This window comes from Akebia trifoliata, chromosome 14 (genome assembly GCF_017979445.1).
Source record: "Akebia trifoliata isolate Shusen 1 chromosome 14, ASM1797944v1, whole genome shotgun sequence".
Classification (NCBI taxonomy): Eukaryota; Viridiplantae; Streptophyta; class Magnoliopsida; order Ranunculales; family Lardizabalaceae; genus Akebia; species Akebia trifoliata.
In genome coordinates, this window is record NC_141388.1 from 19,034,541 (window position 1) to 19,049,569 (window position 15,029).

Below are 15,029 nucleotides of genomic sequence, written 5' to 3' on the forward strand. Positions count from 1 at the left end.
TTTAGATTGTTTATTAATTCTTAGGTAAGATTTTATTTATGCAAAACTATTTCAAAAATTATAATTGTTATAATTTTCAATCTTTTCAGATCAGTTGTAACAAGTTTTGCATATTAATGCCCAATCCATTTCAGGTGTGATCCAACATTTTTCTCTATTTTCTTACTACATGTATATTAAGGACAATATTTCATTTAGATTATTAGTTTAGCTCACAATTGCATTGCATATCATTCTAGTTTAGTTTCATATTTTCAGAAAAATAAATTTGAAAAAAAAATCAAAAATATTTAACACTTTCGAAATATTTTCTTCAAAATCTTTGTATGTACTTTTTACATATGAATTTCAAATAGCCGGTTCATGTTCTAACTTTTGATCATAAGTTGTGGCGCCCCGCCGAACACTAACACAAATCCCCATGTCAGATCTCGAGGTATTATGTAGCACCTCGAAATTTCGGCATGATTTCCTCTGTTTATGTTAGCATTCCAAGGCGTTCAACCTGCACCTGATAAACGACATACAATCTTGCATTTACATACATAATGTAATAACGAGCGGAAGCCTATATACATCTAATATCGTACGATAAATCAGAGTGCAGAAGAAGAAAATTTATATACAGGATTATACAGAGATTTTCTCACTCTAACAAAAGTCCTAACGCTCAGAACAACATCTATAATACTACCTAGACAAACTAACACCATTAGAGGGGTGTAGCCCCAATACTCACCAAGTGACAAAGTCTGGCTATCTATTTGACCCACCAGATGATTCTCACTCGTGCTCTATACTTGTCTCGCCAAGCTTTAGATCTGAAACTAGAAAAATAGAAAAGGAAAGGGTGAGTAACAAGGGTTACCCAGTAAGGAAGCAACAATTTCTGTCAATAACCTCTCCTAACATGAATGAATAAACATACTGAATCATTTTAAAATAAACAAAATTTTTTACAGAAGAAAACTACGATTAACTGGTACATATAGCAGGGATGAGCAACAATATTTTTAACACAACATTAAATCACATCAGCAGCAGTACTCACTATAACATTCTCTTTATAAAATCTAATTGATTAAATGGAAACAATAAACATGCATTTCATCTTATATATCAAAATAAGCAACAGATACATAATACACAATGGTGGAGTATTGGAATTAGAGAGTTGGGATTCATGACTGGATCGCTCCTAGTCGGGACATGATGTTACAATTCTTCTCGGGCTTTTACTTCCTGATTTTGTGGCTGGTCGCTGTTTACCACGCTTGGTTGACCATTTATCCGCTCAGGCTGGCCGTTTGACGTGACCGTAAGCAATGGGTCTCTTTTCGATGTGTCAGAACGTTCGACTACAATAGATTGTTAGTGATCACTGACTAATCATCTTCGTCTATGCCTATCAGGCGTACATGTGATTCCCAAAGATACAAACCATTCGTATACGACCACCTTTACATTACAAGTTCACTGGTAAAGATAGAGAGGAATAAACCCGGATTCCAATTGTGACTCCACTCTCATACGCGTCCCATACCACGTATGAGTTTGGTGGTCCCTACCGTACATCCCAGGATAGTACACCACTCCGGATGATATGATGCACTATCCTTCAGGTTTTTACAAACTCTTTAACAGCTCACAAAGTAGCTACTTATATATATTATTTTCATTTGAAAACAAAAGAGAAATTAACAATACAAGGTTGAGAATAGATATCCAGTTTCCTACCATGCAAGTGTGGCCACCCGGCCTAAAATAAATAACATAACAGAGCGCCTCGCGCTAACAGAAAGTAAATAAACATGCAACCAGTAACATTATCCCTGGATATCCGTTCACCAACCTGCATACAACACAACAACGTAAAATGCAGACATCACCCCTCGGGTGTGACTCTGACATTTTACCGTTTCATACCCTTTTTCCTTTTTTTCGACTTTAACAGTTTTCAATCTCTTCATAAAATATCCATTTTCTGATATTCATCAACTCAATATGAGTTCATTGAATATTAAATCACATTTTTCAACTATAGAATTTATTTCTATCAATAATATTGAAAAAAAATACAAATTTCATATCAAAACGGGGTCCGAGCAGTGCACAAGACCGAATTTATGGCAATAACCCGTTAAAATACCCTACCCACGTATAATTTATTAAAAATAATTAAATATATCAAACATGCAATTTCTGGCGTGAATTTTTGAAATAACAAATAATTCTATATTTTAAAAATACATCCAAATTTTTTGATAAAATCCTAAATGCAATTTTCACAATCTAGATTACTAATAGAAATTGAGAGTTCCTTACATGTCTAGGTGAAATGATCAAAGCGTGTGCGCGGAAATCGAGGCGATCAACACGGAAATCGAGACGGACCGAATTTCGAAGCGGCTGATTTTTGAAATCAACCTAGTGGTTTTGAAGATCTCGATGTGCTCGTCTCTTCTCCCTTCTACGGGGAAAGGCGGTTTGACCCCGAAACCGATGAAAATCGAGGTCGAAGTTACGAAAATCTCCGTATAAAAATACGGCTGATTTTTGACTATATGGGGTGAAAAATACGAGAAAACGGAAGGAATTTGGTTGGATTATGTAGAGAATGAGGCTGCGGGCGTTTCTCCCTTCTGCGTCAAAAGACGGTTTGACCCCGAAACGGACGAAATCGGAGGTCAAAGTTTCGAAATTTTCGTATCCAAATATGGTTGATTTTTGATGATATTGGATGAAATAGAAAGTGAAACGAAGAAAGGTTGGGTGATTTTGTAGAGAACGTAGCTGCTGCGGACCTTTTTCTCTTCTGCGGCGATCGTCGAAAATGGACCATTTGCGAGAGATCTGAAGTGGAAAAATCGGAGGAAAAACAAATTTCTTTTTTTTTTCGTTTTTTTTTTTTCGCACTGTTTGGACGAGTGGGGAAGATGAGATTAAAAAAAAAAAAATTTAATATTATTTATATAATATTTGGGACGAATTCGGTATTTCGCCTATTGTTTTGATCGACGAAACTTGGTCATTCGGTCTCCAAAACTGACAAACGAATACTCTATTTTGCCTAATTTTTCATTCCGGATCTAATGGTATAATTAATTTCTACAAATTATGTCTCCAAAAAATTTACATTTTTGGCCTGACGTGACCCATAAACTTGATGTCGTTTTTATTTTTGACGATAATTCAACTTTCTGGTCTCCAAATTTGACAAATAAATAGTTCATGTTGAATAATTTTTCGTTATGAACCCAATGGTATAATCAAATTTTAAAAATTATTGTTCTAACAAAAAGTCACTGTTTTAGCCTGGTCCGACCCGGTAATCGAGGATTTTACAACTTTTATATTCGGACTCGCATTTGAGCGTGCTTACAGGCTAAACTATGTTTTTCGATCATTTTGAATCTAATGGTGAGGTCAGATTCCATTAAAAATGATCAGAATAAGGTCCTACAGTTTTACCCTAAGTCCTACTTTCAAGATTTTCTTAAAATTCCATTATTTTTTCCTCGAGATACGAATTAAAAATTTGGGGTGTTACATTCTCCCCCACTTAATAAAAATTTCGTCCTCGAAATTGAAATCATACTTATCAAACTTTGTCGCGATTCCACTAACACGATATGTATAATAAACAACACTTATTTTCGATTACCATCTATTGTTAGTCCCAAACCAATCTGATTTATAACTCGTAGACTTATATCTCCCATATTCCATCAACTCAACACATTAATTAATTAATCACTCTATTTCAAACTCATACTCCAACTAATCCATTATTTGTATAACCTTAAGATAACAATCAATTCACCTTGTATCACTTTCCCATCAATGTCTATCAACAACAATCCTTTCACATCTTCTTTATTCTTCATTCTTACTTCTCTCATCAATTACATCATATATTATGTTTTACTCATAATTATTATGAATATTACTCCCAAAAGCATAGTCTTACCGCAAACACACCACTATCTGTATATTCAATTCGATATTACATTTTTACTTATTGCGATATTTCCTCAAAACCTCTGTCATAACCTTTATAATTTAAAATCTTACTCGAGGGGATAAATCCTACATCTATTTTCTCACAATTCCATTAAGTCATCATTAATGCAATATTGTTACAAGATTATTCTTTCTCACATTTTACATTGACTCACCTCCTAACTTATACTCTACTAAATCTCTTTAGGATGGATGTGGGCACAGGTAGGTGGTAGCCGCTGCTTCTACGGAATCATAATCTTTACTTATAACGCTTTCGTTTCGAGGAGTGAAAATGAACCACGATCGAAGTCTTGAAATGATCGCTTGTCTGTAGAAAACATTGATCACGTAACAAGAACGATAATAATGAATTCTTCTACTGGAAGGTGATCGTGAAAGGAAAAGGTAAAAGAAGAGTTAGAACCGACACCGAAGATAGAAAGAGAAAAGGAAAAAGATGATCTATCTTTTCAAAGAAGGAGAATCGATTCAAGAAGTCGTAAAGCAATAGCTACTTTATCTAATAGTTCAGTTGTTAGGCCTCCCATAGTTTAGCCATCTTTAATTGAAAGGAAAGATAAATAACTCCCTGTGTTGATATTCGAGGAAGTAGCTCTCGACATGAAGGATATATAAGAAACACCGATTTATCTACTAGTGTAATATACGAGTAATTGACTAGACTATTGATATAAAGACTAACGTACTAATTGAACATCACTTGTCTTTTCACACTTTACAATTATTCTAATACCTATTTTGCAAGTTCTTAAATGATCTTCCAAAAATCTTATTCTTTTTTTTTGCAAGGCCTCCCAATGGTATAAATAATTTCATTACTTGTCAGTGGTTTCTAGCTCTAGCAAGTGTGCAAACTCTTCACAGAATTATATAATCTAGAGGAACCAATATTGAATAAAACTCCACGTTCTAACATTATAATTAGAAATTGTACCTTCCAAAACTTCGTTGGAGACAGGTACTTTCTCCTGGGTCACAATCCTTGCTCGCGACTGTGATAGAGGGCATTATTTCCTAATATGTTCCACCTGACCACACGCGTAATAATGTCAACGATCTTGTCTTCGTAGATCTCTGTGGAGTAGGCAGTTGGTAGACTGGGGTTTGTAGGCTCTGAACCTACCTTATTGATTCTTTTGGCCTTGTTGGCATCATTGGAGCTCCAACTGCTCTATAACTCGGCGATTAGGGAACTCTACAACTTGATAGCGAAGGAGTTCCATATTGTGGATACACTGATCCGGGGAAGATTAGCCTCGAATACATCGGCCTCTTGACTGAATTTGATCTGGGAAGAAAAGAAATCTAAGGTCAACTCATTTGCTCCTTGGAGGTCTGAAACTCTATCTCCTCTCATTTTATCCTTTAACCTCGATTTACCGTATCTCCATAATTGATATCTCAATCATCGATCTCTTGGCCCTTAGGTAGGGTTATAGTCTTCTAAAGAATCTACGGGTCTTCTGTAATCTATCAGGATAAGGTTGAGTGCATATCGTGATAACCTAGTGAACATCATATCATATCATAGTCTGTAAATAATAGATTACCTTGCACTATCTCAAAAACTCCTAGTGCTTGAATTCTTGAACAGTCTCAAAATAATCTATCCACAAACATCTTCTCGAGGTCTACCGACTCAAACGATCCATCTCCTAATACATTCATCTCAAACGTTACTAATGACTGGCATTGCCATCCAATGGAATGTAGTCACTGTTACCCATTGATCTCTCGGGTATTACATAGTACTCAAAATCTTTCAGGTCTTCAAAACCCACTTATTGACCTCAATCAGATCGAAAAAGTCCCCAAATCTTGATAGACGTAATCGTTGAAAATTCTACAATCACATCCTTAGATTTAACTGTCCTTGGGCTAGGGAATTCTCTTATTCTTCAAAGGCACGACCTTGTGGTAATGGTCTCTAAGGTGGAATAGTATTTCCCTTTTGCGAAGAAGTCCAACGCTTCCTCATTTCTTGGATTTAGTGGTGTGCCTTACAATCATGGTAAGTCTTATACCATCGCTCACTTCCAATCGTTATTCTTGTCTGTTCGGGATGGCATGAATACGTTATCAACTTTATTAAAATATGGTGGTCTCATTGTCTCATACATTGGTTTGTCTAGCATCTTTCAGAGCCACACATCCTTAATCAACTGACGTTGACCTGAACATTGTTCTCCTTTATATCCCAATTTACCACATTCGTAATATATCACAACTCTTTTTTTCAACTGATTTAGTATTATATGTTGTTTCTTATAAAATTCTTCCATCCATTGAGTTGGTATTTCTATAATATCACTCCTCACGTATGGTTATTTTTCCTATGAATTTGTTAGTTTCGTAATTATTTGTCTCTTATTAGATACTAATTGCCTTCCTTCCATTGGCGTCGAGGTGATGGTAGTTGTACTTTCATATTTCTTCTCTAAATTTGTCATTAGACTCAGCTACCTATCCGATGAATGACATTAGTTGTGATATCGGGTCAGTAGTCTGATCCAAAGCCTATCTTGTCTCTGTTGTGTTTTGGCCTCTGCTTCGTCCATCCTCTTGCTTATGTTCATCCGTATTAAGGCACTTATCATAATAAGGCCAAAGCTACTCTTACATAACTATGAATTACTATCATAGATTGGAACTTAGTAATGGACTCTATTTCCACTACTAAAGAATAAACTTAGAATCCTATCTTAGGCTTACAAGGCTCTATAAACATCTAGACACGGAAGAACTAATGAGCTCGGATACCGAATTCCTAGTGACACTCTATGATTATCGCTCTAATATATGTGGTATCAGCTAACTCTTCAAAACATAGCAGATCAGTATCCCATACGGATCTAATATTATGCTCTGATACCATCTGTGGCGTCCCGCCGAACACTAACACAAATCCCCATGTCAGATCTCGAGGTATTATGTAGCACCTCGAAATTTCGGCATGATTTCCTCTGTTTATGTTAGCATTCCAAGGCGTTCAACCTGCACCTGATAAACGACATACAATCCTGCATTTACATACATAATGTAATAACGAGCGGAAGCCTATATACATCTAATATCGTACGATAAATCAGAGTGCGGAAGAAGAAAATTTATATACAGGATTATACAGAGATATTCTCACTCTAACAAAAGTCCTAACGCTCAGAACAACATCTATAATACTACCTAGACAAACTAACACCATTAGAGGGGTGTAGCCCCAATACTCACCAAGTGACAAAGTCTGGCTATCTATTTGACCCACCAGATGATTCTCACTCGTGCTCTATACTTGTCTCGCCAAGCTTTAGATCTGAAACTAGAAAAATAGAGAAGGAAAGGGTGAGTAACAAGGGTTACCCAGTAAGGAAGCAACAATTTCTGCCAATAACCTCTCCTAACATGAATGAATAAACATACTGAATCATTTTAAAATAAACAAAATTTTACAGAAGAAAACTACGATTAACTGGTACATATAGCCAGGGATGAGCAACTAAACATTTTAAAACTCACATTACATCGATCAACAGTACTCACTATAACATTCTCTTTTTATACAAATCTAATTGATTAAATGGAAACAATAAACATGCATTTCATCTTATATATCAAAATAAGCAACAGATACATAATACACAATGGTGGAGTATTGGAATTAGAGAGTTAGGATTCACGACTGGATCGCTCCCAGTCGGGACATGATGTTACAATTCTTCTCGGGCTTTTACTTCCTGATTTTGTGGCTGGTCGCTGTTTACCACTCTTGGTTGACCATTTATCCGGCTCAGGCTGGCCGTTTGACGTGACCGTAAGCAATGGGTCTCTTTTCGATGTGTCAGAACGTTCGACTACTATAGATTATTAGTGATCACTGACTAATCATCTTCGTCTATGCCTATCAGGCGTACATGTGATTCCCAAAGATACAAACCATTCGTATACGACCACCTTTACATTACAAGTTCACTAGTAAAGATAGAGAGGAATAAACCCGGATTCCAGTTGTGACTCCACTCTCATACGCGTCCCATACCACGTATGAGTTTGGTGGTCCCTACCGTACATCCCAGGATAATACACCACTCCAGATGATATGATGCACTATCCCTTCAGGCATTCACAAACTCTTTAACAGCTCACAAAGTAGCTACTTATATATATTATTTTCATTTGAAAACAAAAGAGAAATTAACAATACAAGGTTGAGAATAGATATCCAGTTTCCTACCATGCAAGTGTGGCCACCCGGCCTAAAATAAATAACATAACAGAGCGCCTCGCGCTAACAGAAAGTAAATAAACATGCAACCAGTAACATTATCCCTAGATATCCGTTCACCAACCTGCATACAACACAACAACGTAAAATGCAGACATCACCCCTCGGGTGTGCCTCTGACATTTTACCGTTTCATACTCTTTTTCCTTTTTTTCGACTTTTACAGTTTTCAATCTCTTCATAAAATATCCATTTTCTGATATTCATCAACTCAATATGAGTTCATTGAATATTAAATCACATTTTTCAACTATAGAATTTATTTCTATCAATAATATTGAAAAAAAATACAAATTTCATATCAAAACGGGGTCCGAGCAGTGCACAAGACCCAATTTATGGCAATAACCCGTTAAAATACCCTACCCACGTATAATTTATTAAAAATACAATTAAATATATCAAACATGCAATTTCTGGCGTGAATTTTTGAAATAACAAAATAATTCTATATTTTAAAAATACATCCAAATTTTTCGATAAAATCCTAAATGCAATTTTCACAATCTAGATTACTAATAGAAATTGAGAGTTCCTTACTATGTCTAGGTGAAATGATCAAAGCGTGTGCACGGAAATCGAGGCGATCAACACGAAAATTGAGACGGACCGAATTTCGAAGCGGCTGATTTTTGAAATCGACCTGGTGGTTTTGAAGATCTCGATGTGCTCGTCTCTTCTCCCTTCTACGGCGAAAGGCGGTTTGACCCCGAAACCGATGAAAATCGAGGTCGAAGTTACAAAAATCTCCGTATAAAAATACGGCTGATTTTTGACTATACGGGGTGAAAAATATGAGAAAACGGAAGGAATTTGGTTGGGTTATGTAGAAAATGAGGCTGCGGGCGTTTCTCCCTTCTGCGTCAAAAGACGGTTTGATCTCGAAACGGACGAAATCCGAGGTCAAAGTTTCGAAATTTCCGTATCCATATACGGCTGATTTTTGACGATATTGGATGAAATAGAAAGTGAAACGAAGAAAGGTTGGGTGGATTTTGTAGAGAACGTAGCTGCGGACCTTTTTCTCTTCTGCGGCGATCGTCGAAAATGGACCATTTGCGAGAGATCTGAAGTGGAAAAATTGGAGGAAAAACAAATTTCTTTTTTTTTTCATTTTTTTTTTCGCACTGTTTGGACGAGTGGGGAAGATGAGATAAAAAAAAAATTTAAATATTATTTATATAATATTTGGGACGAATTCGGTATTTTGCCTATTGTTTTGATCGACGACAACTTGGTCATTCGATCTCCAAAACTAACAAACGAATACTCTATTTCGCCTAATTTTTTATTCCGGATCTAATGGTATAATTAATTTCTACAAATTATGTCTCCAAAAAAATTTACATTTTTGGCCTGACGTGACTCATAAACTTGATGTCGTTTTCGTTTTTGACGATAATTCAACTTTCTGGTCTCCAAATTTGACAAATAAATAGTCCATGTTGAATAATTTTTCGTTATGAACCCAATGGTATAATCGAATTTTAAAAATTATTGTTTTAACAAAAAGTCACTGTTTTAGCCTGGTCCGACCCTGTAATCGAGGATTTTACAACTTTTATATTCGGACTTGTATTTGAGCATGCTTACAGGCTAAACTATGTTTTTCGATCATTTTGAATCTAATGGTGAGGTCAGATTCCATTAAAAATGATCAAAATAAGGTCCTACAGTTTTACCCTAAGTCCTACTTTCAAGATTTTCTTAAAATTCCACTATTTTTTCCTCGAGATATGAATTAAAAATTTGGGGTGTTACATAAGTTCTTTTTAGTTGTTCTTCATTAAGAAAATCATGAAAAAATTACTTTAAAATATTCACTTTTGATTGAGTACTTGAAAAAATAAGATTTTATGGAACAAGAGTTGACCTTCTTCTTTGTCTAGAGTGTTAGGAAAAATCTAATCTAGTGAACTATGACTTCGTTGTCCTTTGGTTGGTTGGTTAGAAGAAAAATAGAGCTGAGGTTAGTATAACTTAGACAAAAATCATATGATTAGACTGGGTATCTTGAAAAGAACTACCTATTTTTTGTAAAAAAATTTATAAAAAGAACACTAGAAAATGCTGAAGTATGAAAAAGTTGAGAAAATAAAAAGTAGAAAGATGTGAAAAAGATCAATGTAAAGTAAAAATATTAGAACTGAAAAAGTACAAAAATAAAAAGAGTCCAATTTGACCAATTAGTTCAGTTGGGCGAAACCGTCAATGGTAAAAATATGTGTAAACTGGAATATCACAGATAAAGTCCCTTAGAGGTATTAAAGTGAACATCCACGCCTCTCACAATCTTAGACATGATGCTTAGTTTCGAGTTAAAACTTAGGTAGAATAGACCATTCTTAGCAATTAGGAGGTAAAATCTTGTTCCTTAAAAAGATGTTATTTTTAAAAAGAAAAAAATTAGAAAATCGCATAAGTACTAAAGTTATCTTTGAAATTTTTTAAAATGAGGAATAAAAACTTAGAACTTTGTTCAAACGTAAATGACATTTGACTGGTTTGTAAAATATCATTATGTTCGCTTTACATATATTGATTTTGATTTTGATATTTCTATAAAGTGTTGAAATTTTGTGGGTATATTTTCTGCAAATCCTCAGTAGTCAAACTCGTCCACTAGGGGTAACCTAACGGTTTAAGGGCTTGTTGCATTGACTAAATGTAGTCGAGATGCCTGTGAAAGTGGTAGTTTTATTTTCTAAGGACTAGAAAAAATGTGAGTTTATGGGTGTGATGAGTGTTTCGAAACACTGAATTATACGTACGTTTCCTGGATATTTATTTTGATTTTTGTCTCTATTTCTCCGTATTAAGGTAATAATCATGATAAGCCTCGAAATATTATGTTTCATGTTAATTAAGTTTAATTATACATAAATAAATTCATTTACTAGATAAATCTAATTATGTGTGTTTCTTGTGTAGAAAATCAATATTTTAGAATCAAAATCTCAAGGAAAAAGCATTTGGGCCTACTTTGGAATGCCCTAATCCTTAACTAATGTTCTCCTCTTTTATCTTTTTGTGCAAAGAAAAGTGGGATTACTTTTAGACTTTTCTACACATATTTTTCTCTATCAATCGAGCCTCAATCTTTAGAGAAAGGCCTCTCTTCCCATCCCTCTTGGTTCTTTTATCCAAGGCTCCTTTAATCTAAGGCTCTCAACCTATTCTCTTATTTTTTGTATTTTTATCTTCTAGTTATTTTCTTTTTAGCTAAATAGTCTTATAAGAAGTAGAAGAAGAATTTGTAAGTTTCTCCATGAAATAAAGAAAAGTTTTTTAATCTCTTATCTTCCATATCTTGCAATGACATTAGGCTAAGCTCCCCTCCATTGGAGAGTGAAAAAGTTTAGAGTAAGTTTTTGTGTTATTTTTAGTTTCATGCCTTTCTTTTATCTAAAATGCTTATGAGTTCTCTTTAAGATTTCTTTCACCTTTTATTCTTAATATAGATATTTTATGCTTAGATTAGATCAAGATAAAGTATGCTTAAAATAGATAATTGATAGAAGTATGCTTAAAATAGATAATTGATAGTAGAAAGTTTAAGAAATTCTACTTTATTTTTATTACCTCATTTGTTAAACTTTTCGATCTAAGGAGTTAACACCAAGCCCTTACGATTGAGTTATAAAAAGGTTAGAGATTAGGAATTTCTCATCAACATGTTCTAAGTAGATCCACCTCCAATGGTGGTTTAATTTCATGAGTTTACTTGCTTTTAACTTCATTTACTTTAATTCATTTTCTAGCAATTTTAAATCTTCTTTTAAGTTAAAAAATACAAAGAAAAACAATTTTAATTCCTTTTGGTTTATTCAAATTGTATTATCTTAGTTTAACTCTACTCCCCCTTTCTCTTAGGTTCGATCTCTTACTTGCCCCACAAGTATGGTAAAAGTAAGATTAATATTAACTCCGATGGGAAGAACAACGTTAGTCCCAGCAAAACACTATCTCCTTGAAAAATTATTGAAGGTTCTGAAATAAAACATAATAAGAAAATGAAAATTACAAAGAAAATGCCAAGGGTATTCGGTGGAGAAAAATAAAAGAGACAAAAGCCCAAAGACTCTTTCCGAACTGGGAAAATAATTATTTATAGACCTTGAGGTATTCTTGAAGAATCTAAATATAATCACCATCACTTTTGTGTATAATCTCATGTGCAAAGCAAAATAAAGCAATTTTAGGATGATCTAATCGAGGTTGACTACGCCACATTGGGGTTTGGCTGAATCATATTGTTGTGGAGACTTCAGAGCTCAGTTTTTGATTAGTTGCTTGATATGACTTCCTCATTGTAGTGTACTCTTACTTCATTGATGCGTTATTTATGTGAATGAGTTGTTTATTGACATTTAGAGTGAACACACATGATCGATTTTTTGATATTAAAATTATTTTTGTGTAATTAAGCGTAATTAAAATGGTATAACATAAAATGTGATAATTTGAGGCAACATACTTATTTATCTAATCTAATGAAATAAAGATGGAAATCGAGATAATTACTTGAAAAAAGTACAGATAAATCAGTATTTTGAGACACTGATTAGATCTCTAGTTAGTGTTAACATTGTTTTAAGCAATCACATTTTCTCAAAGGCTGACGTATAGAGGATATTGACCAAGCTCCCACTATTGGTCAATATTTTTTTCAGAGTGATGGCCCTTACATGAAGTTTGACTACAAGTGTATCGTAATGAAGGTAAACTACTCCCTCTAGATCCTTCTTTAAGAATGACAGTGCTTGGCCTTCTTGATCTGAGATCAATGGTTGACTTATTTTGATTTACGTGCATATATGCCATTTGACCTACAAACGCCATGCCCAGTTCCTCAAAGCTTTTGATGGAGATACTTGATAGACAGTAGAACCAAATCAATGCATTTCCTTGCAATCTATATGGGAAAAGTTTTCAGATCAAGGTTGTGTTTCCTTTCCACAGCATCAACGTCTTCTTGAAGTGATAAAGGTGTTCTACTAGATCCATTATACCATTAAAAATCTAAATCTGGGTTTTAATAATTTATTACGTATCTTGGCAGTTAGAACTCTACAGTAAAGGGAGAGTACTTGATTCTTCTCAATTCTTGAGAATCTTCTAGTACCGTATGTTGCCTCTTACAACCTCCTTTTCCCTTCTAACCCTCTCTCTATCATCTTTTAGAGTCAAACCAATGGCCCTACTATTTTGGGCCATAAAAGTTTTCACAAAAGTACTTTCATCTTTACAGTTTGTGAATTAGCTTTAGTGATATCATTTTATTAATTGTATCTCCTTGCTCAATCAACGGAAGTTGTGTTGGATCTACTCTTTTGTTTCTAGGTCAGGGCTTTTAATATCTTCAGCCATGCTTTGTATCACTCGCTTCATGTCTTCTTGGTTGTTTATCATCTCTATCACTTGCATCACAAGGACATTATTTGGAATGACTTGTTCTTGTTGAGTCACTCCTCAGATCTTGTATTTCTAAGCGTTAAAGAGAATAGAGTTCTACTAAATTTCCCACGGACAACATCAAAGGAGTAGAAGCGTTTTCATTTATTTCACTACGAACAATTCAAATCTCATTGATGATGGGGTCTCTTGTTTTACTCATACGATAGGGTGCCGGTGTGGTTCCCTCCAAAAATACCTTGATACAGCTTCTAATGGCTTCCAAAAGTCATTTCACATTGAACAACTCAATACTCATTATTAGAATCAAAGTTGTAGAAAATAATAAATACAACTCCTACTGGCTTCTAAAAGTTCCTTCCTTCGATACCTAATTTCCTATTTCTAGGTTTTCATCTTTTCTTTATCATTCACTGATTGCGTATAGTCAAAAACTTATAATTATACCAAACTTGAGGAAGGCAAGTAAGGGTCGAACATTGGGAAAGGGGATAGTTATAAAGTTAAAGAAATGAAGTTAGTTTAAGGCAATATTCAAATCTATTTTTGTGTTTTGTGTAACCAAAATGAGAGTAGAAGTTACTGAAAAATAAAGCAATAGTAATGAAAATTAAAGTAAGAACAAGATAATAGTACCACTAGTTATTAGAGTTACCTAGGGCTTGCATTTAAAATCACATCTAGGTTATATCATTCTTTTCACTCAACTCTAAGGGATTGGTGTGAGCTCCTTGGGTTGAAAGATATAGCATGAAAGCTTAAATAACACAAGAGTTAGGGCTCCTCCATTAACTAATGTGTGAATCCCCTACTGCGAATTATCTAAATTAAACATGTTTTATCTTGATCTAATCTGATCATAAAACATTTAAGTTAAGTATAAGAGGTTTAGGGATTCATCTAAAGCTTTGATCCATTAGAGTTGGATAAGCCTTTGAAGAGAACCCTGATGAGTGTCTTGAAACATTCAATTATATGCACGTTTTTAAGATATTTATTTTGATTTTTGTCCTTATTTATCCGTATTAAGGTAATAATCATGATAAGCCTCGAAACACCATGTTGAATGTTAATTAGGCTTAATTATATATAAATAAATTCATTTATTAGATAAATCTAATTACTTGTATTTCTTGTGCAAAAAATCAACATTTTGGAATCAAAATCTCAAGGCAAAAGCATTGGGCCCACTTTGGAATGCCATAATCCTTAACTCATATTCTCATCTTTTATCTTTTTATGCAAAAAAAAGTGGAGGCTACTTTTAGACTCTTCTACACACATTTTTCTCTATAAATAAAGCCTCAAT